The 27540-nt window shown below is 43.4% G+C and overlaps 1 protein-coding gene across 3 annotated transcripts in view; it reads right to left on the bottom strand.

The window, feature by feature from the left end:
• The window catches only part of dlgap2a (discs, large (Drosophila) homolog-associated protein 2a), a 185337-nt gene that overhangs the window by 107893 nt on the left and 49904 nt on the right, over nucleotides 1-27540 (bottom strand). Inside the window, exon 2 of one of the 3 annotated variants that reach the window (XM_056264366.1) lies at nucleotides 13571-13603. The exons of the other annotated variants lie outside the window; for them this stretch is intronic. The gene's annotated coding sequence lies outside the window, so the exon portion shown is untranslated. The remainder of the gene's footprint in view (nucleotides 1-13570; nucleotides 13604-27540) is intronic. 3 annotated transcript variants of the gene reach the window in all.

Below are 27540 nucleotides of genomic sequence, written 5' to 3'. Positions count from 1 at the left end.
ACTTAACGACAACGATAGCACAATTTTGACCAATTCTACAGTTTAAATTGAGCAGCGTATCAAAACAACAGACCGGTACTCACCACAAGCGCTCAGAGTCATTTATGGTAATGATCCTTCAGCACTATATTCTCTAATATTTTTATCAAGAGCCAAACACGCTTCATTCAAGCCCTTTCCGTTCCATGCACGTTATTGCTTCTCTCTCCTGCCACATTAAGAGATGCAGATGACGGGGTTATTAACAGTATCAAAAACACAGTGAACCGCAAAACAGATTAAAACTTTCGATAAAACACTGCAGAAAATGAGAATGCAGCAAATACAAATATTTTTATCTGTCATACATACAGTATATGACCGGTCAAGTAAACAAGTTTTTTGATAAGATTTTTTTTTTTTTTTTTTTTATCTACAGCACATTTAGCATTAGGCTATTAATCAGCATTTTAAGAGCATTTCATAATAAACAATATTATAATTGGGAAAAGTATTTGTAGATGGCAATTAAAGACAATTTAAACTTTAAAATAACTAGTTAACTTTGTTTTTTGCTCATGATTATAAAAGTTGAGTACCTCTTGGAACTTTAATTGAATACCATACATACACTGCCTTGCTAATTAAATTAACTGTTGTAAAAAAAGTTCTCTTACGAGAGGTTCTCTCGTATTGCGTAAGTTTAGCTTACGCTATGGGTAAAGTTCATCTTTGCTCGAGATATTGAAGCCAAAATTATCCTTAATTTTGTATATATTGTCAACGCAGTGCAGCAGCAGCAGACCTAGAGCAGGCTGTCTAGCGTGCTCATTGGCTGCCTTGCGGCAACTGCAGCAGCCTACCAGTGAGCCTGGCGTGACGTCACGCCCAATGGTGGCGCTTCGCGCCCACTACGCGTCACAGCCCGCGCAAAGGGGTGTGGCTTAGCGTATAAAAGCGGGGCTCAGAGGCTGCTTCCCTGATTTTCATCTCTTCAGCGAAGCTCTTCATTTCCGCTGTATCCGAGAGAAGCCGCCGCCGTTGAAACCAGCGACTGCCAGCAGAGGAAAGCGCCTGAGGAAGCCGGTCGACTTCTCGCCGCCTTCAGCCTTCCGTGCCTGCAACGTTATCCGGCGACATATATCCTTTTCTGCTCTTGTCACTGTTATTACTGTGTCTGTGTGTGCTCGCCGCTGCGACACACACTGTTACTAAAAGAGCGCGAGCGTTCTTTTAAGAATGCCTCGCACATCCTGTGGCTCGTGCCGAGCCCCTCTCAGCGCCGGAGACCGCCACGTGATTTGCGCTCTCTGCCTGGGCCAGGACCACGCAGCCCTCGCACTTTCGTCGGGAGGCTGCATCCACTGCGAAGAGCTGTCCATGGCGACCCTGCGGGCTCGTCTGGAGCTCTTCAGCGCTGAAGCTGTCATTGCCCCCTTCATTTCACCGCGCAAAAAGAAGCGCCGTGCTCAGAGGATGCCGGAGCCCATCGCGGAGGACAAACACTCGCCGGACCGGCTCCCTCGAGTGTCTCTCTCGCCTTCCCCACCCCCCCTCACCGACGCGCAGATGCTGGCTTCCGCCCTTACTGCCGTTGGTTCAGAGGACGAGGCGGACAGGGGTGCCGCGGGCGACAGCTGCTCTATCCTGGCCACGGATAGCGAGGAATGGCCTGGATCTCTCCACTCCTCCTCTGCGTCCATCCAGGAGTCCGGACGGACACGTTCGGGTGTGGATGCCGAGCTGATGCGTCTCCTGGTAAAGGCCGCCTCGGCCTCGGCCTCGAGTGGTCACCGCCCAAGGAGCCCGCGCTTAACCGCCTGGACGGCTGTTTTCTTCAGCGCCGCCATCAGCCACCGGCTTCAAGGCCTGCTCCTTTTCTGCCGGAGCTCCACACCGAACTCTCTAAGTCGTGGAATGCACCTTTCTCCGCGAGGCTCCACACCAGTATCTCCGCGACGCTCTCCCACGTGGACGGCGCCGCCGAGAGGGGGTATGTCTCCATCCCCCAAGTGGAAGAAGCGGTAGCAGCGCACCTTTGCCCGCCCTCCTCTGGATGGCGCTCAAAGTCTGCGCTCCCCTCTAAAGCCTGCAGGACCACGTCAGCTCTCGTCGGCCGCGCCTTCTCCGCCGCCGGACAGGCTGCTTCCGCCCTGTACTCTATGGCCGTTCTGCAGATCATGCAAGCCAACCTCCTCCGCGAATGGGACGAGAAGGGCTCGGATCTAGCTGCGATCGCTGATTTAAGGAGCGCGACGGACCTTTCCCTCCGCGCTACAAAGACCGCAGCTCAGGCCATCGGCAGATCCATGGCTGCGCTAACCGTCACAGAGAGGCACCTCTGGTTGACGCTCGCAGACATGAGGGAGTCTGAGCGTGCCACTTTCCTCAACGCGCCGCTCTCCCCCACCGGTCTCTTCGGCCCAGCGGTCAACGGCATCGTGGATCGCTTCTCCGAAGTACAGAAGACCTCGCAGGCCATGAATTTGTTTCTGCCACGACGCTCTAGCTCAGCCACAGGCCGCTCACGTGACAAGCCGCCTGCTAGAAGCTCCACTCAGCGTCCAGCCAAGCCTGCCACTTCGCAGCGTCGACAGGGCAGCCGCCCTAGATCGCGCTCGGACAGCCGCCACAGGCCGCCTCCCCCGCGGGGACCCCGGCCGAGGATTGTGTTGAAACCCGAGCAAGCGAAGCCCTCCTAACACCAAGGGAGAAGAGACGGTTAAGTCCCGCTGCGGCCGGACCACCGTTGAAACGCCACGCCTTGTCAGTCCCCCCACAGAGGGCTACTGCAGGAGATTATTTAGCAGCCAACGAGCCGGCTATAATGCCCTCTCACCTGCACACAAACGCGGTTTTTACGGCGACCCACAGAAATCCCATAAAGAGTGTATCTTCTGTTTATCCGGCTCACGCCGATGGTGTTTTACGTGTAGAAAATGTGCCCACGCCCCAGTGTTCACCCCTACACACAAGCACTCAAAAACATGTGTCCCTCAGGCCCACAGAGCCCACTCTCATAAAGCTGGCAAATGCCGCTCGAGTGTTAGATGTAGACATTGCGCCCGCGAACTCGCGCTCGCGTCCATCTCATGCCCGCTCTGTCACACGGCCATTTCAACCTCAAGTAAGTCAGGTTATTAGTGTAAGTCACGTGCCCGCTCACAAGCGCTCACTCTTACTAACAGACACACTGTCTCCGGCGCTGCTCGCGCATCACAGAATGTTCATGGCACGCTCCACGTTCACAGTAACCGGGTCGCCTCATTTAAAACAGCCAGCTGTTGCTGTCAGCGAGCCGCCGCATATAGACACCCATATGAGTCAGGCTGCGATTGTAAGTCACGTGCCCGCCCCAGCGCGCTCACGCTTACTAATAAACGCCTCGCCTCCGGCGCCGCTCACTCGCTACAAAGCTCTCAGAAAACGTTCCCCGTTCAAACTAACCGGGACGTCACATATGAAACAGCGTTCCATCGCTGTCAGCGAGCCGCCGTGTTTAAGCACTCATGCCGGTCAGACTGCGAATGTATGCTACGAGCTCGCTCACGAGCGCTTGCATGTACTAACAGTCGCTCCGCCTCAAGCGCCGCTCACGCTTCAGAAAGCCATTGTAAAACGCTCCCCATTCAATGTAATCGGGTCGTTACGTGCGAACCAGCCCAAAGCGGCTGTCAGCGAGCCGCTTCATCCAAGCACCGAGGGCGCGCACGCTGAGCCCACATCTCCGTTTCAGTTCCCGAAGCCCACAGAGTGCGGCGACCGGAACCCGGAGGCCATTCTCCCCCTGGCCACACATGCACAAGCATGGGAAGCCATTCCAGGGGTTTCAGAGTGGGTGCTAAGCACAATAAGACAGGGCTATGCACTACAGTTCGCTCGCCGTCCCCCGCATTTTCACGCTCGGACCGAGTCGACAGTGAGCACGAAAGTAGCACATCTACTTCGCGCAGAAATAGCCAAACTGCTGTGCAAAGGAGCTATAGAACCGGTGCCGCCTTCTCTGAGCGAGTCAGGCTTTTACAGTCGTTATTTTCTCGTACCGAAGAAGGACGGAGGCCTGAGGCCTATATTAGATCTGAGATTTTTGAACAAAGCTTTCATGAGGAGACCGTTCAAAATGATTACAACCAGGCAGATCCTCGCGCAAATTCGCCCGAAGGACTGGTTTATATCTCTCGATCTGAAAGACGCGTATTTTCAGATACAGATTATACCCCGTCACAGGCCATTCTTGAGATTCGCCTTCGACGGCCAGGTATATCAGTATACCGTCCTCCCGTTCGGCCTGTTCCTGGCACCCCGTACATTTACAAAGTGCATGGACGCGGCGCTCGCCCCCCTCAGGTGTCAGGGTGTGCGAATTCTGAACTACTTGGACGACTGGCTGATTCTAGCACAGTCAGAGATAGAGCTCGTATCTCACAGAATTATGCTTCTCAGTCACTTGGAAAGATTGGGCCTCACGGTCAACTGGACCAAGAGCTCATTACGGCCCAGCCAGTCAATCTCCTTTTTAGGGATGGAACTGGACTCTGTGGCTATGAAGGCTCAGCTGTCGCCAGAGCGCGCGCGCCGTGTTCGACACCTAGCCGCATCTTTCCAGAAGGGCAGAACCGCCTCCCTGAAAAAATTTCAGAGGATGCTGAGCTGTATGGCCTCAGCTGCAGCAGTGCTTCAGCTGGGCTTACTGCGCATGCGCCCGCTACAACGCTGGTTGAACGCCCGTGTACCCCGTCAGGGGTGGACGCGTGGCTACAAGCGGATCAGGATACCTCAGAGCTGCATTTCAGCTCTGCAACCCTGGTTAGCGGCCAATTGGTACCAGCAGGGGGTGACAATGGGAGCGATTTCCCACCGGAAAATCATCTCGACAGACGCCTCCAACTCAGGTTGGGGCGGCCTTTTCGAGGGCAGACCGGTCTTTGGCCTGTGGTCAGACCAAGAGAAACGCCTTCACATAAACTGTCTGGAGATGCTGGCGGTCGAGAACGCGCTGAAGCGCTTCCTCCCGTTCATACAGGACCAACACGTTCTAGTCCGCTCGGACAACATGTCGGTTGTGTCCTACGTGAACCGCCAGGGCGGTGTCAGATCCAGGAGCCTCTGCGATCTGGCAGAACGCCTCCTCATTTGGACCGAGTGCTTCCTGCGCTCGCTGAGAGCGACGCATGTGCCAGGGATCCTGAACGAAGGACCGGACAGATTGTCCAGGGACAATATTCCCCCCGGGGAGTGGTCTTTACACCCCCAAACAGTCCAGCTGTTATGGCGCCTCTTTGGCAGAGCGGAAGTCGACCTATTCGCGTCAAAGGACAACGCTCATTGCCCAGTGTTCTTTTCAAAGAACGAGGATGCGCTGGCCCAACTCTGGCCCAGCCGCCCGCTGTATGCCTTTCCTCCGATCTCTATGTTACCACAGGTAATCAAGAGAATCAGGGAATCGCACAGCCCGGTGCTCCTCATAGCCCCGCGATGGGAGAACCAAACCTGGTTCCCGGAACTAACGCGGCTGTCACGCACAGCCCCGTGGCCGATTCCGGTGAGGAGGGACCTCCTCTCTCAAGCCTGCGGGTCGATCTGGCATCCCCACCCAGAGCGTTGGTCTCTGCACGTGTGGTTGATCAACGGATACCGGTTATCCTGCCAGAAGGAGTTATGAACACGATCACGCAATCTAGAGCCCCCTCTACGAGACGGCTATATGCGTCTAAATGGTCTGTGTTCTCCAAATGGTGCACCGACAAAAATCTGGACCCCAGAACGGGTGAGGTTTCGCAGGTGCTCGGTTTCCTTCAAAAGCTGCTGGATAAGGGCAGGTCCCCATCCACGCTCAAAGTATACGTGGCGGCCGTTGCAGCCTTCGCTGAGTCGAGGCAAGGCTGGTCGCTAGGAAGGTACGAGCTGGTCATCCGCTTCTTAAGAGGAGCCAGAAGGATGAACCCTCCGCGCCCACCTTCGGTTCCTATTTGGGATCTCTCCGTGGTCCTAGAGGCCCTAAAGATGCATCCCTTCGAACCATTAGATTCAACGAATCTAAAATACCTCTCGCTCAAAACCGTTTTTCTTTTGGCTCTGTCATCAGTTAAACGCGTGGGGGACTTACACGCGCTATCTGTTAGCACAGCGTGCCTTGAGTTTGGCCCGAATGACTCTAAAGTCATCCTCAAACCGAGACATGGCTATGTCCCGAAGGTGACTGGCACTCCCTTCAGAGCGCAGGTCATTTCTCTGTCAGCTCTGCCAGCATCCGACAGCGTGAGCAGCGACAGCCTCCTCTGCCCTGTCAGGGCACTGAGAGCTTACGTTACACGCTCCGCCCCCTTCAGACGCTCCGAGCAGCTCTTCGTTTCGTTTAGCGGACGCACCAAAGGTCTCGCCGCCTCGAAACAGTCCCTATCCAGATGGATAGTGGACGCGATTTCTGCTGCCTACGCGTCAAAAGGTCTGCAATGCCCTCTGGGCATCAGGGCTCATTCCACAAGAGGCATGGCCTCGTCGTGGGCATGGTCCAGTGGAATTTCCATTCACGACATCTGTATGGCGGCGGGCTGGACCTCCCCGTCTACATTTGTGAGATTCTATAATCTGGAAGTTCCCGCCTTGCAGGCCAGACTTCTAGCAGTCTAATGTGTGTATGATCTGCCCACATCACCGCTTTTATACGCTAAGCCACACCCCTTTAGGCGGGCTGTGACGCGTAGTGGGCGCGAAGCTCCACCATTGGGCGTGACGTCACGCCAGGCTCACTGGTAGGCTGCTGCAGTTGCCGCAAGGCAGCCAATGAGCACGCTAGACAGCCTACTCTAGGTCTGCAGCTGCTGCACTGTGTTGACAATATATACAAAATTAAGGATAATTTTGGCTTCAATATCTCGAGCAAAGATGAACTTTACCCGTAGCGTAAGCTAAACTTACGCAATACTCGTTCCCTCTCTAGAGAGAACCGAGGTTACGTTAGGTAACCGAGTACGTTTTTGATCATACTTAACAGTTAATAGTTTTCATTGCATTTAATGTCTGTGTTTGCATTATACTTTATGTCCTTTTTTTAAAAGACAGAAAAGTCCATATCGGGAAGAAGTTAGTGTCAAGTCTTGAGTGCCAACTTGTTTTCCTGCCAATAAATTCAATAAAGGGCCCTGTGGTTCACGTGCACAGAGAGTGTGAACCAGCTCTGGAGCTGGGTCAGGATAAAAACCTTGTTTACAGTGAAGACACACATCTCCCCTGGCAACACAGTGGGGAAGATTTCTGCCAGCACAACAAAAAAGCAAAGTGATGAGACACTTAAATATCTCATAAATAAAAAAGAAGAAAAAAATAAGATGAAAAGGGAATCTTCTATGGCTTTAATTGAACTCTCTCACACACACACACACACACACACACAAACCCACAACGCCACACAACCCCTCCTTCTGAGTACTTGTTTCTCAATATTCTAAAATCACTCAAGCAGAAGGATCTGTGGAATCTAGTTGGACTCTTGTGAATCAATATCAAACATGATGCTCATTGAAGTGAATAAACATTTTCCATACAGACATTAGCTGATGCTTCTCTCTCAAACCGTATTTGATCACTGTCATGTAACAAAGGAAAACAATTTCCATCAGAGAACATTAAATAACTACGGCGAGAACCAGTAACATGTTCATTTGAATATTTAATTCTCATGTAGCTGGTTTAATTTCCTTTCTGATTGCTCTCTGCAGTTTATCAGGAAGAACCCTGGTAATAAACACTACAGTAATGCTTAATGAACTACGATGAAGTAACCATGATCATTCAACAGCACAGCATTTCTAATGTTCAAGTTCACGTTCAAATTCAACAAGGTTATATACAAGAGAGTGGTCAGGAATGAGGGATGAAATGTAATCAGAGTCTGTCATTCTAATTGGATTGTGGTGTGCAATTTAATGCAGAAACAATAAAGTCATAGGCTATACTTTCGATTGATATTACTAAATAAATATGAAAATGTCTGTGGTGTTGTCAACTATAATGTTTTGACTACATAATGAGGCTGGGTTGGTTTATATTTGGATAACTGGATGAACAAATGGCACAAAGAAAACGGATACAGTTTGACCCAGATTAAGGTTGGATCGTTAGCAAAACATCGGCTGTGATACATAGATACATAACTCATATGTATGAGTCAGGAGACTGGACAAAACACAAATGAAACCAGATTACTTAAATACAAGGAACAAACAAAGGGAACTAATAAGGACACAGCTGAACAGAATGACTAATCAAATGAGTAACCAAGGAGACAAACTAGTGGCGGGAAACTTAGAACGAACGAGACAGGAAACTGATGAATGCAAACTAAAAGTCCATGTAAATTAAACTAACTGAACATTTGTTTATAGTTTATATCTTAATCCTGACATTATTTCTCACATTTGCGAATTTCTCTCGTAGGCTAATTCTGAGAATTTTTTTTTTTTTTTTTTGAATTACGAGATTAAAAGTCACAATGATCTTTTAAATTGTTTTATTCCTTGGCGGAAACGAGCTTCCATAAATAATAACAAGAAGGCACCGCTTATAAAGTTAGGCCTATAGTGTGCTCACTGTATGTCTAAAATTCACAATGAATTCTGTAATCTGTTTGAGTCCTTAATACGGTTACGTTGACACACAGTAGGCTATGGTTATTTACGGAAGGGGCTAACTGCATTCTATTGAGAGTGAGGAGTCACATGCCGATTTGGGTGGATTTGGGCGGGGTCTGAGCCGGTCGGCCATGATGGTAGGAGACGCTATCGGTTGCCAGGGGCAACGCCTTCAGAACTTCACAGAGGCGCGACTAAACATTTCAGAAATAGCGAAAGAGAGACAGCACAGCTTAGTATTTGTTTACATTTTAGCGAAACGCCGCCGTTTCTTTGGAAGATATGGAGAAGGAAGAGAAATGAAAGGGGTTCTATCTGGAGAGACTAAATAACAATGCTAGCCAGCTTTATTTAGAGAAACTGCTTGTCAATAAACTGACAGCAGCAACAGTGAGCAAAGCATGATTTCAAAAGCAACACTTTTCAGCACAGTTCGCCTTTTATTTAACACAAACGAACGAAATGAATACTCTACTAGAGTTGTTTAATTTGTTATAGATATATCTGTACCGCAAAATATATTAAAAAGACACTTTTTTTAATGACGTACGACTCGCATTGACAGGGGAATGTCCGATCTGTCCGCTTGACGTTGCACGGCAGGTGCAAATGCACGTATCTGATTCATATCAGATTTATTTCCACATATGAATGAGGCCTGAAACATCAAGTATGACTGAACTCTCGCAGTTTAACGTTACAGGTTTGGGGGTTTCTAAGTCTTGCACCCAGCCGCAGCAGAATTGTTCATAAGCTTCTAATGACTTAAAGCTTCTGAACTCTTGCATTGTGTAGGCAGTAACGTTAGGCACTGATACCATAAACCAGGTAATTGACTATGTCAGGGTATGTGAAAGGTGGTAACGTTAGTGCTTTGGGTCTTTCGTCCATTCTGTAGCAGGTCGTATGGGTCCATGTTGTTGATGTCAAGTAGTTTCTCTAAATAACGCTGCTTGGTGTTGTTATTTAGTCTCTCCCGATAGAGCCCCTTTCCTTTTGCTTCCCCCTTCTTCATTTATTCCCAAGAAACTGTGCCTTATCGCAAAAATGCAAACAAATATCAAGCTGCTCTCTCTCTCTGTCGCTATTTCTCTCGGTCTCACTGTCGAAGTAACCATGACAACGGATAGCGTATCCTTCCAAGATGGCGACACAATGCAACGCGGAGTGAAACGCGTGACGTCACATTCTCATTCTCAATAACCGAACTCACCTAAATTTTCAGGCTCACAAGCGTAATCTTGGAAAACCGCGCTGTATGAACGGAACCAGACTGGACAACTATGTCTGTAATGTCATACAGTAGCCTACAAGTATGACGTTACTTTTCAAGAGTTTGCGCTGCACAAACGTGTGTCTACTGTGTGTTGCATGTTTTCGTGTGTGATTTCGGAAAAAAAATACAGCGATGGTGAAATGAGCTGTGTATCATCATATGGTAGATCCAGTTACGGTTCTCCACAGGAGCTGCTCCCGTCAGTTTTGTGTTCTACGTGCGACTCAAATAATGTTCAGTGCCCGGTTCCCCAAAATGTTCTTATCGCTAAGTAGTTCTTAACCTATTCCTTAACCTCTCTCTTAACTTTGTGGCACGATTACCGACACGTTTGTACGCCAAGTATATCTTCTGTAAGTCACACTTTCGTAAGGTTGGTCTGAACCATTCGTAAGCTCTCTCTTAGCGTTGTTTGAGCTCAGGACGCTAGTCGCCGCCACTGTGCAGCAGTCTTTAGAAATCAGCGCAGCGCAGTACAAGTCAAACTATGGTATGTTGACAATGTTGTGGCTCAACAATGATTTTATGTTATGGACATTTTAAGACTAATAATAAAATATGTTTGCAATGGATACAGGCCTATTTATGAAGTTGACTTTATTTGGTATCAGAACTAATATGGTGGTAATTAGCCTAGGCTATTTCGTAATGTCATTAAAGCGTTTAAATTGGCAATCACTTTTGATAATTAAAATCTGGCAAACAATTTGGCTCTAAATGGCTAAGATCTTTAAATGGGTAAGCATGGTGGTGTCCAGTAAACGACCAAATATGGCAGCGATCCAACGTGTCCTTGAATTGAATCAAAGACGGCGCCGGCCGCGGAGCCGTTTAGTCCGTACATTTTTTTATTCGGCAAAACTTAAGCCCTTTTGATATTTTGCCTGACGTGGCTATATTAAAAAAATTTCACCTCCCAAGACAACTCATTATGGAGCTGCTGGACCTTCTCAGACCTGCGCTTGCCAGGCTAACGCGGCGGAATTTTGCTTTAAGCCCTTAAGCCTTTAACCAATGGCAATCAATACCGCATTAAACAGAAGTAACTGCAGCTGCTTGCCAAACAATTCTGATTGTAAAGTACCTTACCATTAATATAAAAGTGTATTTTTAGAAGTCGTTAAACCCATGTCAAGAAGCGGCACAAGTGGCACAACGGGATAAGGAGGGTGGATGATTAGCGAGGGATACCCGGTTCGTCTACCCGTCACAACATATCGTGTAAACATATTACTGACAATTTGATAATTTAATTAATAGTCAATATTTTACTGATAACTTAAACTATGTTAAAATAAATGTTACTGGAATAATTTGAGGAATGTTTCATTTGCATAAAACGTGTTGTCTTTCTTAACACCGCAATGCACCTTCGCGTGAAGTGGAAAATAGATTCCTGAGCAATCGATGCCAACTAATTGACCGTTCGCAAAAGCCACGCCCCCTAGTTATTGTTACTACGCCCGTCAAACACGACCAGCGAGACAGATTGCCATGACGGGAAGAGGTATACCCGTGCGTGTCAGTGACCTTTTTTGGAGCACCAATACCTCAGCGATATCCTCCAGATCGAGGAAAAAGGGGTTACAGTATGCAGTGGAGGGATATATTCAAAATATAAAAATACGCAATGAAGGAGACAACGACTACTATCGAGGCGAATGCTTATACCGGTCTCAAGCTAAATCTGAGAAACCCCATGACCTGTACCTCAAATGCAACCAGCACAGCCTTGAAGATGATTTTATAAGCTGGTTCAGTGGCTAATGTTTGGAGTTAGAAATATATAACTCGCGCTGCATATTTAATAATTTTGCCTCAGATACAGGATTAACACTTTCGCTTTAACAAGCAGGTTGTTCATTACCACGGCAACCGCTTGCGTGTCATGCTGAATACGATATTGATATATGAACTGATGTTGTCAAGTAAGCTTCATGCTCTTTCCCCGTTGCGAGCGTGCACTCCTCTAAACTGTAGTCTACGGGTGCTGCACTGCTGCTCATTTTCCCCCGAGAATATCATGTTAACAACAACCCTTTAGAAAACGCAATTCCTTTGTAATTCTTGATCTGCTTTCTCCATGTTTCTTTGACTAATCTCAGTGTCTCAGTCTCACGCACACTGTACACGAGTTAACCATGTTCGACACATTTACCTAACTGGGAGTGGGGCCGTCCACACTGTTTTATCCATTGTAGGCACCGCTCACGTTGGGTTTTCGGCTTTGGAAATGGAAAGAACACAACTCCTCCAGACAATCTCTCGGGGTACCTAGTGTCCGATTTACAAACGCCGTGGGCACACCGCTTCACCATCTTGCTTGGAGTCAATGTTTGACGGACCTGGTGCTCACATAGTAACGGTTGCTATGATGTGTGATTGCACAATGGCCGTTTTGTGGGAGGGGCTTGCGAACGGTCAATTCAGCACCTTCATTTGGGACAGCGCCTTTGTAACGTCGAACGTAAGAGGCAGTGTGTTAAGAAGCTTCCTAAGGGACACTTCGGGGAACACACTTAGGAACATAAACAACTTTGGTAAGATATATCTTTCGAGTCTTCTTAGCGCGCTAAGAGTGAGCGTTATCGGGGAACCGGGCCCTGCTCTCCACCCGGATATAAAAGTTGCTATCGCTTAATGAAGATTTGACGGACGAACTTGGGGTAGCGCTGCCGCTGAACGATAGCCTAATGGTTAAATCTTCACAGTCTGTGGGTTAAACTAATAATCATTATTTTGCTCACATTGTTACCGCGATTATTAATCATATCATAGCCTTTATAGACCACAAAGAACAAAATAGCCTACTCGTCATTGTGTTTTTTTCTCTTTGCCATTTTCATCTTTGAAATGGCTAAAGCACTGCAAACAGACGGTGGCTATGTAGTTTTCAATTGCTTTACATTATGAAAACTGGTAAAAACTTAAAAAGCTTCTCTCAAAAGCTAAAATGTGAGAATGTCTGTGAATATTATTTCCAATGAATAGTTTTTACTATGTATTGTAGCACAGAGGTTGCATAAGTGCATTAATTCACCATCCATGATCGAAAAAAGAAAACCATTAATCGTTTAAAAAAATTATCAGTTTTATCACTGTGTATGATCTTAGCAGATAAATATGTAGGCCTATGACAATTTATAGCAGATAAATATGTGTGGAATATGGTGAATAAATGCTGAGTAAAGAAATATTACTCTAGTGAAGCCTAACACAGCAAAATCATTATCACTGTCATGTTTCAACACCTGAATCACTAAAACATATCCAGCACTAATTCACATTAAAACAACATGCAAAACACAAAGTTTGAATAAGAAACCTCAGGTCAGATCAAAGGGAAAAAATTTGAAAAAGAAAGGAAAGTGATGAGGAAATGAAAGCAGATCAGCAGGTCTCCTGCTAAATTTGTTTGTGAATCAGTCACGTTAGCAGCGGCGAAGCAGAGAGAGACACATCCTCGTTCCTACTGAAGCACAGCCAGCTGTGATGATGCAAGCAGCGAGGAATCACAACACAATTGATCGCAAGCGGCTCAGCATCATGATGAATTTAAGCATTTAAGCATAAAAAGTGCATGTGCTTTCTGAACTCCCCACCGTGCCATTAGAGCACACAAACACAGTCTGGGTTAAGTGTTAACTACCACACACACAGTTCTTTAGATGAGGAACACACTCACCTTCGGTCTCACCACACAATGTGCACTGTGACTCTAGAGAATAAAAAAAAGAGAGAAAGTGAACTTTGTGCAAACTTTTACATAACCAGAGTGATATGTTGATTGCATTATAGTGTGAGGACAGTCTCCTTGTTGAACATTTAGAAGAACCCTTAAAATTACATTTTTCATGATTGGGTGTCTTCGACTACAGGCACTTTTAAAGTATCCAAGAGGTTGATTTATTTTTAGAGCTTGATTTTAAATTTAAACCATTAGCAATATAGAGCACACTCGGAATCTGATATCATATCTTTATATAAATTAAATACATAACCCAAATTACCGTATAAATAAATGCATAAGTGTATGCATAAATAAATAAATTAAATACACAAGATATAAAAATGCCATGTATATTTCTTATGCTACAATAACACTCAAAGTTTTCCCTTGTTTTATAAAGGTCACATTAATACTGTCTTGGACAATTCTCAAATGCCTTCATTTATTTTTGAAGTTTTCCAAATGTCCAAATACATCGTCAAAATATAAATTATTAAAACTATGATAATTTGAACAGTAAAATCATCACTCTTAATACAAAAAATTAAGTTAGTAAGTTAGTCTGAGACCGTGTCTGAAGAAAATAAATATGTACTGTATAGCATGCACATAACTGCATGCATATACTGTATACTGCCAAAATAAATCAAACTAAAGAGAGAAAAAGTGTGTTTACCAAGACTGTTTTAAATGCCCATAGCTGAAATAATAAACACCCAATTATTCATACAGTAAATAAGCATTATTCCATTCAAGAATCAGTTAGTCTCATCTGCGTTAGGAAATCTCAGGATTTCCCTATACTATTAAATCAGTCTGTATTCTTAAATGTATTCTCTTACCAGTTAAGTATTTTCGTAAAATATTTTGTACTCCATAATCAATATATCTGTGGCCTCAATGTGCAAAATCACAAACAAATACTTTTGGGTTCAATTACAATCTACTTTCTGAACACTAAATACACAAGCTTGCACACACAAACACATTTTTGCAAACAAAAACATAAAAGCAAAACTCCAATATAAAAATGCATGCAATTTACAATATATGCAAAAGAACATTACAGTCTTTCCTTAAAAAATGTGTTTGTGTGTGCAAGCTTGTGTATTTAGTGTGTGCAAGCTTGTGTATTTAGTGTTCAGAAAGTAGATTGTAATTGAACCCAAAAGTATTTGTTTGTGATTTTGCACATTGAGGCCACAGATATATTGATTATGGAGTACAAAATATTTTACGAAAATACTTAACTGGTAAGAGATTCCATTCAAGAATCAGTTAGTCTCACCTGCGTTAGGAAATCTCAGGATTTCCCTATACTATTAAATCAGTCTGTATTCTTAAATGTATTCTCTTACCAGCTAAGTATTTTCGTAAAATATTTTGTACTCCATAATAGGGCTGGGCGATATGGAAAAATGTTTTATCACGATATGTTTTTCCATATTGATCGATCTCGATTCTTATCACGATATGTAGTTTTTGCAGATGTTGCCAGTGTAAGGGATATCTTGAAGCTTGAAGAAATAAGAGATTCACTGAAACTTTCGAATAAAGTTTAATAACATAAAAAAATTAAACAATATACCTTCCAATAATGAGCACAAAAGATTTTTGTTAAGCTCTTCATGCAGACCAAGGATTCACATTACCAGGGTTCATACACATTTTAACCAATACTTTTCCATGACTTTTGCATGACTTTTCCATGACTTTTTGGCACATTTCCATGACTATGTATTCCTGAAAATGTCATTATAAGACTAAAAAAGTGTTTAAGTTTACCCTCAGAGGTTTAACACGCACAGCCACAACTGTCTGGTCTGGTGCTTGGCGCCTTTAGCATGGCTAGCTAGCGCTGATTCTCCCATATTAGACAGGGCTCGACATAAACCCTTTTCATGTGCTTGTCCTTCGGACAAGTAAATCTGTCATTCACTTGTCCGAGTAAAACAGTTGCTTGTCCGGATTTTTTTGTGTGTGTTAATTTATTCTGAAGCAATATTCTCATCAGTGTTCAATCAGCTTTGATATTTAAATCGGCATATTGTAATATCTGCACCTTTAAAGGGCATCCCCTCCCCCAATATTATTAAATGTATGCTTCATCTTTCATTTTAAAATTCATAAATTTGATCAATAAATTCAATTATTTAGAATAATAAGACACTATGGCTGTTACCCTAGATAGGGCTGATCAAATTAAATAATTTACACTTACAAATTACAAATTGCATAAAATAACGTTGTTAAATTGATTTAAATATACATATAATAAACGTTGGAATGAATGATACTACTTATAAACATAACACTAAACCGCCAGTAGGTGGTGGCAGGCGACCGTCTTAATGAGTGAGTCATTGATTCATTCAATCAAACGATTCGTTCAAACGGTTGATTCATTCAAGAATGAGACAGATGTTTATGAATGGGTCATTGAATCTTTGACTCAACCGATTCGTTCAAAATGCTGAATCATTCAGTAATGAAAACAGTGAGTGTTCTTCTGAGATGCGTCGTGGTTCTGCTGTGATTTTTGTTTAGAACTATTTTCCCTGCTGAAACGGAACAAAAACAGCCAATATTGCATCTAAAATGTAAGTGACTTAATTGTAACTGTTTATTGAACTGTTGTAGGAAATCAATGTCACATTTTCAATCATGATGGTATTCAGGAAAAATAATTGAGGCTGCTTAACATATGTTTAAAATATAAAAACTCCACATTTAGATGTTTTATTGGAAGTATGTTGTTACGTGTGTGTGTGTGTGTGTGTGTGCTGCGCTCATGTGTGAAAGTTAGATTTCTCTTCGAGAGGCTGCGCGAGCGTCAACATCGCAACTTTACCGTCAGTAATACATTTATTATCCACAATCGATTGCAACTTACAATAAATGTAATAAAATCAGAATCATTGTCTCGGTTTAGTGATTCCCTGGTTATTTTTGTTTGTTATTGATGTTCTAATCAGGCTACTGTCCGGTCGGGCAAGTAAAATTCTCTTTTAACGTTAACGTTACTTGTCCCTAGTTCAAAAAATCCACTTGTCTCCCGGTAAAGCGTTAATGTCGAGCCATGTTAGAGATATCAATTATATAACATAGTCCACATCTCACTTTTATTATTGTTCCTGGTCGTTTTTGCCATATCCAAACCACGTCCACACAATTGACGTCGTGTTGCCTTTTTTTTCAACAATGTATTCGGTCTCGAATGATGTAGTGATGTCGCCTTCACGTTCGGCATTATTTTCGCTGTCCTCAACTTCAGTTTCGCTCATTTTTTCTCCTTTTTCCAAAAATGTCTCCTCCTCTGTCTCCTTCTGTTTACTGTAGCCAAGGCTGCTCGCTGAGAAGTGGGCGTGTCCTACCGGCATACGGCAGACTCTGATACTGTTGTTGTTGCGCTTACTTTTTAATGTGATATCGAATAATATGTCCCAAGCATATTATCGAAATCGTTCAAAATTTTATCGCGATCCCTTATCGAGATCGAATTATCGCCCAGCCCTACTCCATAATCAATATATCTGTGGCCTCAATGTGCAAAATCACAAACAAATACTTTGGGTTCAATTACAATCTACTTTCTGAACACTAAATACACAAGCTTGCACACACAAACACATTTTTGCAAACAAAAACATAAAAGCAAAACTCCAATATAAAAATGCATGCAATTTACAATATATGCAAAAGAACATTACAGTCTTTCCTTAAAAAATGTAAAGATTCTTAGCTACATCAATATATATATATATATAAAAAAAAAATCCTTTCAAGAAAACAACTCTATTCATCTGTAAAACATGGGCTCTTCAAAAGAGTATGCCATAAAAAATTAAACACTATACAAATTCTGTCATGAAGCCTATCAATTAAATTTTAATTTCAGTTGCCATTAAAAAGAACCACTATATTATAAAAGACCTAGCGGCGCTACAGCAGAGATTTAAATAGTCATTCTGCTGTGTTGAATGGATGATTCAGTGAGTATATGATTAGTATTCATTAGCGCTGTCTATTTAAGCCATATTCCCATGCTGTTAATTAAGAAACAACTGACATTTGTTCATAATCATGTTGAGAGATGTGAACAGGCAACAAACTCAACAGACCAATCTTCTCATCAAGTGACTTGTGTTTCTGGCAGACTCCAAATATATACAATCCAGTCCAAACGTCATAAATGATGCCTAAACTGGGTACCTGATTTAGTATCATTCCAAACACAAATGCCCAAAAATGACTAATTATGCAATGAAAATCCATTTATTCCTTTCTGGGCCTTTATTGGCATGATGACTGGAGCTTTTAATTCCTGAAGTTATTAAACTCCCTCTCTAAAAGTGAACCAATACAACCTCAGTCTATGACACCACATATTTGCTATTGCTCCTCCACATTTTGAAAGAAGTTTAATTAGGACTTAACAGCAGCTAGAATTGGACAGAAAACTGAGCTGGACAGCGACATCCATATTCATTAAGATATTCTGAGCAAAAGAATAATGTTGGATCCAAGACCTCATCCCTGACCAAGACACCAAAAGTTCGTATCTACAAATCCATTTGACTTGTGTCCCATTTGAGGTTTATAATTCCCATGGAAGCCCAGGAAAAACAATATGTACACAGAGGCTACTGGCATCATCTGATTCAAATTTCGTCTTGTGATTCGCCAAAATAAGATGCGTGAACTGGCTCTGCCCAACCTGTGAGTGTAAAAAGCGTTTCAGTTCATTCCACAACGAAGCATTCCATAATTAACACCAGTATTTGCATATTAGCCTTGCGAGCTCACACTCTCTGCTTTAGTTGGCGTAGTGTTATAAGTGGGAGTGTCAGTGGTGATAATTAGCTTTTCTGTTCTGGTCTTTTTTCACAGGCACACCGAGGCTTTTCTTCGGCTGTGTGAGGAGACGGAGTGTTAATGCCCGATTATATCATTATAGAACGATTCTAAATACTATTTTTTGTGAACTCCGAATCTCATTTGATGAGGTCATGAGAAACAAATTGATTAACATGAGCAGAATCATGTACAGAGATAAACGAGTCAGCCTATAGTTAATAGAGGTCAGTTCAAAGATGATCAGTGCAGATACAATATATTGACAAGCTTCCTGGCTTGTGTAAACACACAGAAACGCACATACCGGTACGTACGCCTGTTACTCTATTTAGATTACTATTGATTTCAGTTTCTGCACTCCAAAATAATCCCTCTTGTACTTGTACTTGGCTAACTGCTCCTGCAGGAGCTGACAAAGCACTTCTGTACTTTCAGATAGCATCAGACTTTATGAAGACTGTTAGCACTCAGTCTATCATAAGCACTCTGCTTGTAAGAGCTCTCGTTCCTCAAGAGTAAAACAGGTAACAACATACCAAGTCTGCAAAAGGATGAGAGAATATACGGCATTCAGACCAACAGTACGTGCATGCGAGTGTGATTTTTTTACGTTAATACTTTTTAGACAAAATATATTGCCATTACTTTGTCAATTTTCACTCTGGCAACAATAATAGTTCCAAACATAGCCACGGTGTAATGAACAGTTGCACATCTCTAAACAGCACAGTGTGTTTTGTTCCTGAATAAATCCATTCAGTGTCTGCGTCCAAAATCGCATACTCTTGACATTACTTCACTACCACTAAAAAAAGTATGTTCTGGAGAAGGAATGTGTTTAGTATGAATGTAATCTGGACATACAACATTCACCATGTTATCATTTTCATTTGACCTACCAGTATCAGTTACGTCGCTTCACTGCCATTCATAAATCCTCTCCGGTGGCCTCATGGGATAGTAAAGTGTCCATCGTATGAACACTTCAGAATATCGCCAGAAGTAGGAGGTCATCCGGGTACTTTTTGCCTATTCTTTTATGAGGACTGTGAATTCTGACATACTTCTTTTGTCACATAGGCCTACTGTTTTTCGCCTACTATAAACAGTAGTAGGGAATTATGCAATTTTTGGATGCAGCCAGTGACTCCTGAATGAATTAGCGTTGTTGCATGAATCGGCTGAGTGAATAAGTCAACGACTCACTCATAACTTGTTTTGTTTCTGAATGAATCAAGTGTTTTGAACGTAACCTGCAGAAAGTCACTTACTGTAATCTACAGTGTTAATGTATATGTCACCCTTTCTTTCATCTCACATGATAAATTAATTGAATCCCAAATTAATTAACCCTGTCTAGGTTTATTTTGCAATCATCAGCTGCATTATCCCTTACTACAAAGTTTTAATTTTAAAGTACACCTGCATTTCTGCCCTAGCTGCAGACTCGGAAGCACAAACATCTCTTTACCTCAGTATTTCCTCTGGGCAAAATACTCTAAATCAGCATGAAGACCCAATGTTAAGGATCCCAGTGGTGCCATTATCTGCTAGTCTGCAAGAGTAAATCATTCAAGGCACCTGACAATTCAGTTCGATTTCAGAAGAGCCAGTGTTCAATAAGGCTGAGCTCTGTATGGGACTACATTTAGAAACATCGAGAGAGCAGTTTTGATAAAGCTGTCAACTAATTGACACAACAAGGGACATTCTGTCATATCATTACACCACTAGAGCTCCAGACTGAGGACTTGCCAGTTTCTTCAAGAGGGCGAAGCTGGAAAATCTGTACTGTTCTTAGCCTTTAACAGTGTTTTAACAGTGCTTATCTTTTTTCCCATGCACGCAAAGTTATCTTAGTCTCTTTCATCGTTACTAAGCTGCTCTTAGCAGATTAACAGCTGAACATTATGAATATACTAATAAGCAAATTAGTTAAAAACCTTGTTTTTTGTGCATTCAAATGGTACTTTTTCACAGATTTTTATGGCATAATTTTATCCTTTAAAAAACTGTAAATATGTGCTTCTTCACAAACTTTGTCTCAGAGGTTGATTTTTTAATTTTTTTTAAGTATAACATTTAATAGGAATTTAATCAAATAAATTATAACTATTATTCAATATTTTTCTTTTTATCAAGCGTAGCATCAGTTCTGGCAGGTCATGTTAGTCAAGCTCGCATCAGCTGACTCTCAGCTGATCTACGTCTACCTATAGGAATATGACGCCTATCACAGCATCTACGTGTATAAGCTCCTTCAGTATTATCAACATCTAACACGTTTCTCCGGAGCTAATTACCCTCCTCCAATCCCCAGCTCCTCCTCTCTTCAGTCAGGATTTGGCATTCTGATTCCCCTCTGAATAAGACTAAATTCTAAAATATGTTGTACATTAAAACATTGAATTAATGATATCTAGCCTACATTCATGTTGGTTCTGTTCTGTTTACCCTAAGGGGGGTTATTGCTGCTCTCCCTGCTCTTATCCATGCTAGGCTGCATGGATGCGCAGGGAGTTCTTGCCCAGAACAGAACCATACCGCAAATCCAAACTAAATGCTAATTCTCAATCGTATTTGACGATAGTGGTCCTGACAGAAGTAATATGAAGGTCACATAAATACCTGTCTTGTAAACTTTTACCATGTTTTCAGCATTTACTTTTGCTATTCTTCAAATGTCCTTTGAAGTAAAAATCAACATAATTTTTTGTGCACCATTTGCAATCAAGCTGTAATTTTGTCAAATTATTCGTGTACAAATATTACGCATTTTGTGTTTATTTAGGATATGTGTAATGTTAGCTATGCATTAGAAAGACAAAGCAATATGCCATTTTATTCCCAATTTTTTTTTTTACATTTCATTATCACAGAAAGCTGTTAAACACAATACATCATTTAAGATGTTTCAGTTACTCTATTTATTAAAGCTCTAATAAAACAACTGACCATTAACCAATGTAAAATAATCAAACAAATTAGATAAACCACACAAAGAAAAACAAATGAAATGAAACAGGAGTGATAATAATGACACTGTGGTAACAATATTCATGACATTCCGGGGAAAAAGGACCAAAATAGAGATTGGGTAAAGTGTTGTGGCGAGCAGGACGAGGCCGAGGGCCGTGAGAGATACGAGACCGGTGCATCGCGCAGGTGTCGCTCATCATCAATCACGCCACTCGTCCTGCTCGCCACAAGTGTTTTAAGGGAGTTTACTTATTTTGAAAGTCCACAGGCACAAAAGTGTCCATAGTTGAAGAAACATCCAAATATGCAGCATTAGCTGCCTAAAAAAAGACATTAGTCAGCAGGAATGTTCTTCTCTGCAGATGAAGGACTCTATTTGTTTATTCCCTCTTAATAAAGCCTCACCCAATCAGAGCACTTAGAAAGGTGCGGGTGAGCGAAAACAAAGTATGAGCCTCATCACTTACATTAGAGCAGACATGAGTCCTTGACTGGGCTGTTCCTCTTTTCCATTAACCATTTACCTTAAAACATGGTGCGACAAGTACAGAACAAAATCATTACCTCTCACAGAAGACAGAACTACTAAAGTTCTAAAATAGAGAAGTGTGAGCGGGTGTGTATTTTGAAAGTGTGAAAGAAGGGTGTTAGACTGTTGATTATTTTTTGTTCTTTTATATTTTTTTCCACGCTCTCAGAGGCACAGAAGAGACTTGTCATAAATTACCTAACATCCAGCATCTTAAAATAAACTTGGAAAAATCAGGAAAACAGTTAAAGTTCCTCTGCATATGACCTGTTTAGTGAACCCGGAATGTAAACATAATCAAGTGTTGTTATCTACCATACAGGTCTCATGCATTTGGGTATTTGAATTAGTTTAAAAGCTTCCAGCATTTACCCCAATCTCCATTTAATCTCATTTGAAGGGTATCCAGCAAAGTAAATGTTGTTTTAGATGATGCTGAAGATTCTCCACATTTCTTTAAAAGCTGTTCTGTAATGGGCCTGTTTTCCATCAAACCTCTTTGATGTAACAAGCCTGAGATTGGCAGAAATGTAAATGCCTGAAAAGGAAACCATTAAAAATGTCCCTTACAAAAATGTACTGTCATAGTACCATTGTACATTGCACTCCTATACTTTAATACCGACTGATTAATGATTGATTTAAAGCTGCAATCCGTAGCTTTTTCCCTTTTTGTCGCCATCTCTGTTCGAAATCTGTAACTGCAGTGATTCGCGGAATTATTATCTTTACGTGGGTTGTAAATCGCCATGAAACAGCGCGGATGAACACAGTGTTTTGAGGCGAGTGCTGCTGTCAATCACCGCGCTGTGTGGATACTGTCATTCAGAATCACAGATTCACTTTTTGAAAGCTTGACCAACATAAGAATTTTCACCGGAAAATGTCTTCTGAACAAGTAAGTAACATCCATTTTTGTTCTGATCAACTAAGGGGGGAAAAGCATTTGACATGACAAGCGATCGTTAGATTTAATCAGCGCGATTTACAGCAACCGTGCAAATCATAGCCTACTTTGTTCTCAAATTGTTCATGTTAACAACATCAGCATTGCGTGACTAACGTTATTTAATGTGTTTTATGATTACCTGTATAGTTCAGAATTCATATTCTCCATAATAGCTAAACGAGAAAGGCACAACAAAGGAAACTCCATAACTGTGTGAATTAAGAAAACGCACTGTTACACGATTGAACTATTGAAATGTCTTACTTGTTCAGCAGAAAAAGCTGTCTCTTCTTCCGTTTCGAACCCCTTCGGGAGTTCACGCACCTTTCAAAAGCCCCACCGATGTGTATCCTTGTGTTCGCATGAGACGGTTTCTTTCTCTTTCCACCTTAAATCTGAAGTACGAAGTCTTTTGGGTTTTATAACTGGTTAATCTCCAGTTGACACTGATGATTGTTGTCTGGATCTTTCTGGATCCGCCATAAGTTTAATCATGTAAAGTGCTGCGAGAAAAGCCTATCTCTACATCTCCTCACGCGCAGTATAGCCGGCTAGCCGAAACTCCTTCTTTATGTGTACGGGTGTGACGTAATGACGCAAAGACATGCTCGAATTTCCCGCGAAAACCCACCAGTACCACTGGAATTAAAATCATTATTACAAGCTAACCGTTTTGAATCTAGCTATGGCAAGCAGATAGTTTTGAACACTGGCTGAAGATGTTTTTTTTTTTAATAATGAATTTGGATTATTTTTAACTTAAAAAAGTTACGGACAGCAGCTTTAATATACCATGATATTTATGAGGTATTCAAAGGTACTTCAAAGAATACCATGGTACTGTATTATAGATGCAAGTTAGGTAAGTTGCTATAACATATCGACTTGAACTAACTTCCTTAGAAAAATTATCTTTAATCTGATGCCGTAATTATCATTATAGAACCTGCATATAAACAAATATGCATACTTCCGTACTATATAGTAATAGTATATAGTATAATAATATTAAACCAATAAATTTTTTTAATGTAATATAGTTACTAACTACAATTTTTGTCACGTCATTTGGAATCAGTAACCGACTACAATTTGTAAGTATTCTACCCAGCACTGGCGAAAAACTGTATGTAAAAACTGTAGTATGTCCAAATTCACAGTATTCATAAAACAGTAGGCAAATAGTACCCGCATTACGAAAAACAGTATATGAAAACGTATACTCGGTTACTAACGTAACCTCGGTTCTCTCTAGAAGAGGGAACAGGACTGCTTAATATCTTACGCTAGGGGAAAACCTCTTTTCCACGAGATATTGAAGCCAAAAATTATCCTTAATTTTGAATTAATGTAAAACATGTTGCGGCACCATGCAGACATAGGGAAGACGGCTCGCGTGCCTATTGGCTGTCCTGCGGCAACTGCAGCAGCCTATCGAGAGAGGCCCTTGGTGACGTCAGATCCAATGGGGGCGCTTTGCGCCCACTACATCACGTCCCGCTGAGACAGGCGTGGTATATAATGTTTTTTCATCGCCGAAGCGAACCAGAGCGTGTTGCATGCACGGCAAAGATACGCAGTACTCGTTCCCTCTTCGAGAGAGAACCGAGGTTACGTTAGTAACAGAGTACGTTCTCTTACGAGAGGTTCTCTCGTACTGCGTAATATCTTACGCTAGGGGAACACAGTGTAAAACGCTGTGCGTGCTGGGATCCAACACCAAAGTCCCAAGGGCAGGTGCCCAGTGCTCATATAGTGCATAAACATCAGGGACTCACAGAGAGTCAGAGAAGAGAGGCTATAAGCGTCATTCCCAAGAAGTAGCATCCTAAGGGAGCTAATCACATCAGTCAGGGTGAAAATGTTCAGCCTGAACTGGGTAACAGTATGGGTCTTACCATTGCCCATGGAGTTATTTTATCGATCAGCGAGCGGTGCTCAAGCATCCTTTTCCTCGTTGTAAACCGGCAGGGCAGACAGGGAAATAACCTGAGCCCTGAACGGTGTGTTGAGGGATTTAGGCACGTACCCGTGTCTTGGTTTGAGTATGACTTTCGAGTCATTTGGCCCAAATTCCATACACGTCGCGCTTACTGAGAGCGGTTGTAAATCCCCTATGTGCTTCACTGAAGCAAGAGCCATAAGAAACACTGTCTTGAATGACAAATGTTTCATGTCTGATAAATGGATTGACTCGAACGGGGCACCTTTCATGGCTTCCAAAACCGTGGAAAGGTCCCACATGGGGACTGAAGGGGGTCTGGGAGGATTCACCCTCTTAGCTCCCTTAAGGAAGCGGATGACCAGATCGTTCTTCCCCAGTGACTGGCCAGTCGCTGGTTTGGCAAACGCTGCTATGGCCGCCACATAAACCTTGAGCGTGGATGGGGTTCTGCCCCTATTCAGTAGCTCTTGAAGGAAGGAGAGAACTTCCGTAACCCCAGTCTACCATTTTGAGGAATAGAGTCGTCTAGTAGACGGGGCTCTAGCCCGCGTGATTGTGTTTAACACGCCCTCCGGGAGGTTAGCGGGTACCCCAGTTGATGGCCCATGCATGTAGGGACCACAGCTCTGGGCGAGGATGCCAAATCGAGCCCTTGGCTTGAGAGAGGAGGTCTTTCCTCATTGGTATTGGCCATGGGGCAGTGCTTGTCAGCTGCATCAGAACTGGGAACCAAGCCTGGTTTTTCCAGAGCGGAGCCACAAGTAGCACTGAGCATCTGTTTTCCCTGATTCGTTCCAATACCTGAGGCAGGAGCGAGACGGGGGGGAAAGGCATAGAGTGGGCAGCGGGGCCAGACGTGGGCCAGCGCATCCCTGCTCTTGGAGAAAAACTTCAGACAGTGAGCGTTTTCTTGGGACGCAAACAGGTCTACCTGCGCTCTGCCGAATGTCTCCCACAGCAGTAGGACTGTCTGTGGGTGCAGAGACCATACTCCTGCTGGAACATTGTTTCTGGACAGTCTGTCTGGTCCCAAATTCAGGTGACCAGGCACATGTGCTGCTCTCAATGAGCGCAGATTGTGCTGAGCCCAGACCAGGAGGCGTTCCATCAGCCTGTAAAGGTTTCGGGACCTGACTCCACCCTGGCGATTTATATAGGCCACCACTGACATGTTGTCCGAGCGGACCAAGACGTGGTGATTTTTTATCTGGGGACAAAAACGCCTCAGCGCGTTGTCGACTGCCATCATTTCCAGACAGTTTATGTGTAGAAGCTTCTCCCGTTCTGACCACTGGCCAAAGAACGGTCTGCCCTCGAGCAGCGCTCCCCATCCCGAGGTGGAGGCATCCATGGACACCACCTTCACAGTCTAGGAAGTCCCCAGGCTTACACCTGACTGGTACCAGTCGCAGCGGCGAACACACACTCGGCAGAGTAAAAGGATATAAACGCCGGAAAGCGTAGCAGGTACGGCGACTGAAGGCGGCGAGATGAAGGCCAGCGGCTTCAGATGCAAAGGCTCGTCCCGCAGAAAGCTTTATCTCAGACGGCCCGGCTTCTTCACTCCGGATCCAGCGATGCGTGAGCTTCGCTGAAGAGATGAAAAATGAGATTATATCAGCCCATCGAGCTGTATTTATAGGCCCAGGCCACATCTGTCTCGGCGGGACGTGACATAGTGGGCGCGAAGCGCCCCCATTGGATCTGACGTCACCAAAGGCCTCTCTCGATAGGCTGCTGCAGTTGCCGCAGGACAGCCAATAGGCACGCGAGCCGTCTTGCCTATGTCTGCATGCTGCCGCAACGCGTTTTACATTAATTCAAAATTAAGGATAATTTTTGGCTTCAATATCTCGTGGAAAAGAGGTTTTCCCCTAGCGTAAGATCAGGGCTGGGCGGTATGACGGTATATATCGTTACCGCGGTAGAAAATGTCAACCGTAACAGATTTTTTTATTCCGTGTATACCGCGACATGCAAATAAGTGGGCGTGGTTAACTCGCGTGCAACGTGCGTGAGACTGAGACACTGCGAATTGTAAAAAGAAACACGGAGAAAGCAGATCAAGAGGATCCACAAAGGAATTACATTTTCTAAAGGGTTGTTGTTGTTGTTAACGTGATATTTTCGGGGGGGAAGGCGCAGCAGTCACTAGAGCAGTGCAGCACCCAGGCTACAGATTAGAGGAGTGCACGCTCGGGGAAAGCTGGACAACAACAGTTAATATATCAATATAGTAACGAATAGAAATAACCTTAAATAATGTATAGTTATCTGCATCTTACCTTCTCTTATGTATAGTTTTTAAACACGCAAACAGTTTGCCGCCCGTGGTAATGAACAACCTGCTTGTTAAAGTGAATGTATAATCCTGTAGCCTATCCGAGGCAAAATTACTAAATATGCATTGCGAGTTATATATTTCTAACTCCAAACAATTGGCCACCGAACCAGCTGATAAAATCTTCCTTTGATTCGATACGTGATTACAACTTGACACTCAAATTAACGATCGCATTTTACTGATGCAGAAGATGCGCGCGTGCACACGCACTGAGGGAGCGCGGTGTTCACCGGGCTATGGTCAAATAATGACGCAGTTACAAGGTGTGTATAATTTAATCTAGGCTACTTTGTCAACACTAACAGTAGCTGCTGTTCAGTTT

This window comes from Rhinichthys klamathensis, unplaced genomic scaffold (genome assembly GCF_029890125.1).
Source record: "Rhinichthys klamathensis goyatoka isolate OS25496 unplaced genomic scaffold, OSU_Roscu_1.1 h1tg000220l_1, whole genome shotgun sequence".
Taxonomy (NCBI): Eukaryota; Metazoa; Chordata; class Actinopteri; order Cypriniformes; family Leuciscidae; genus Rhinichthys; species Rhinichthys klamathensis.
The sequence above is the reverse complement of the archived record's forward strand: the minus strand, read 5'-3'. Positions and strand labels throughout refer to the sequence as shown.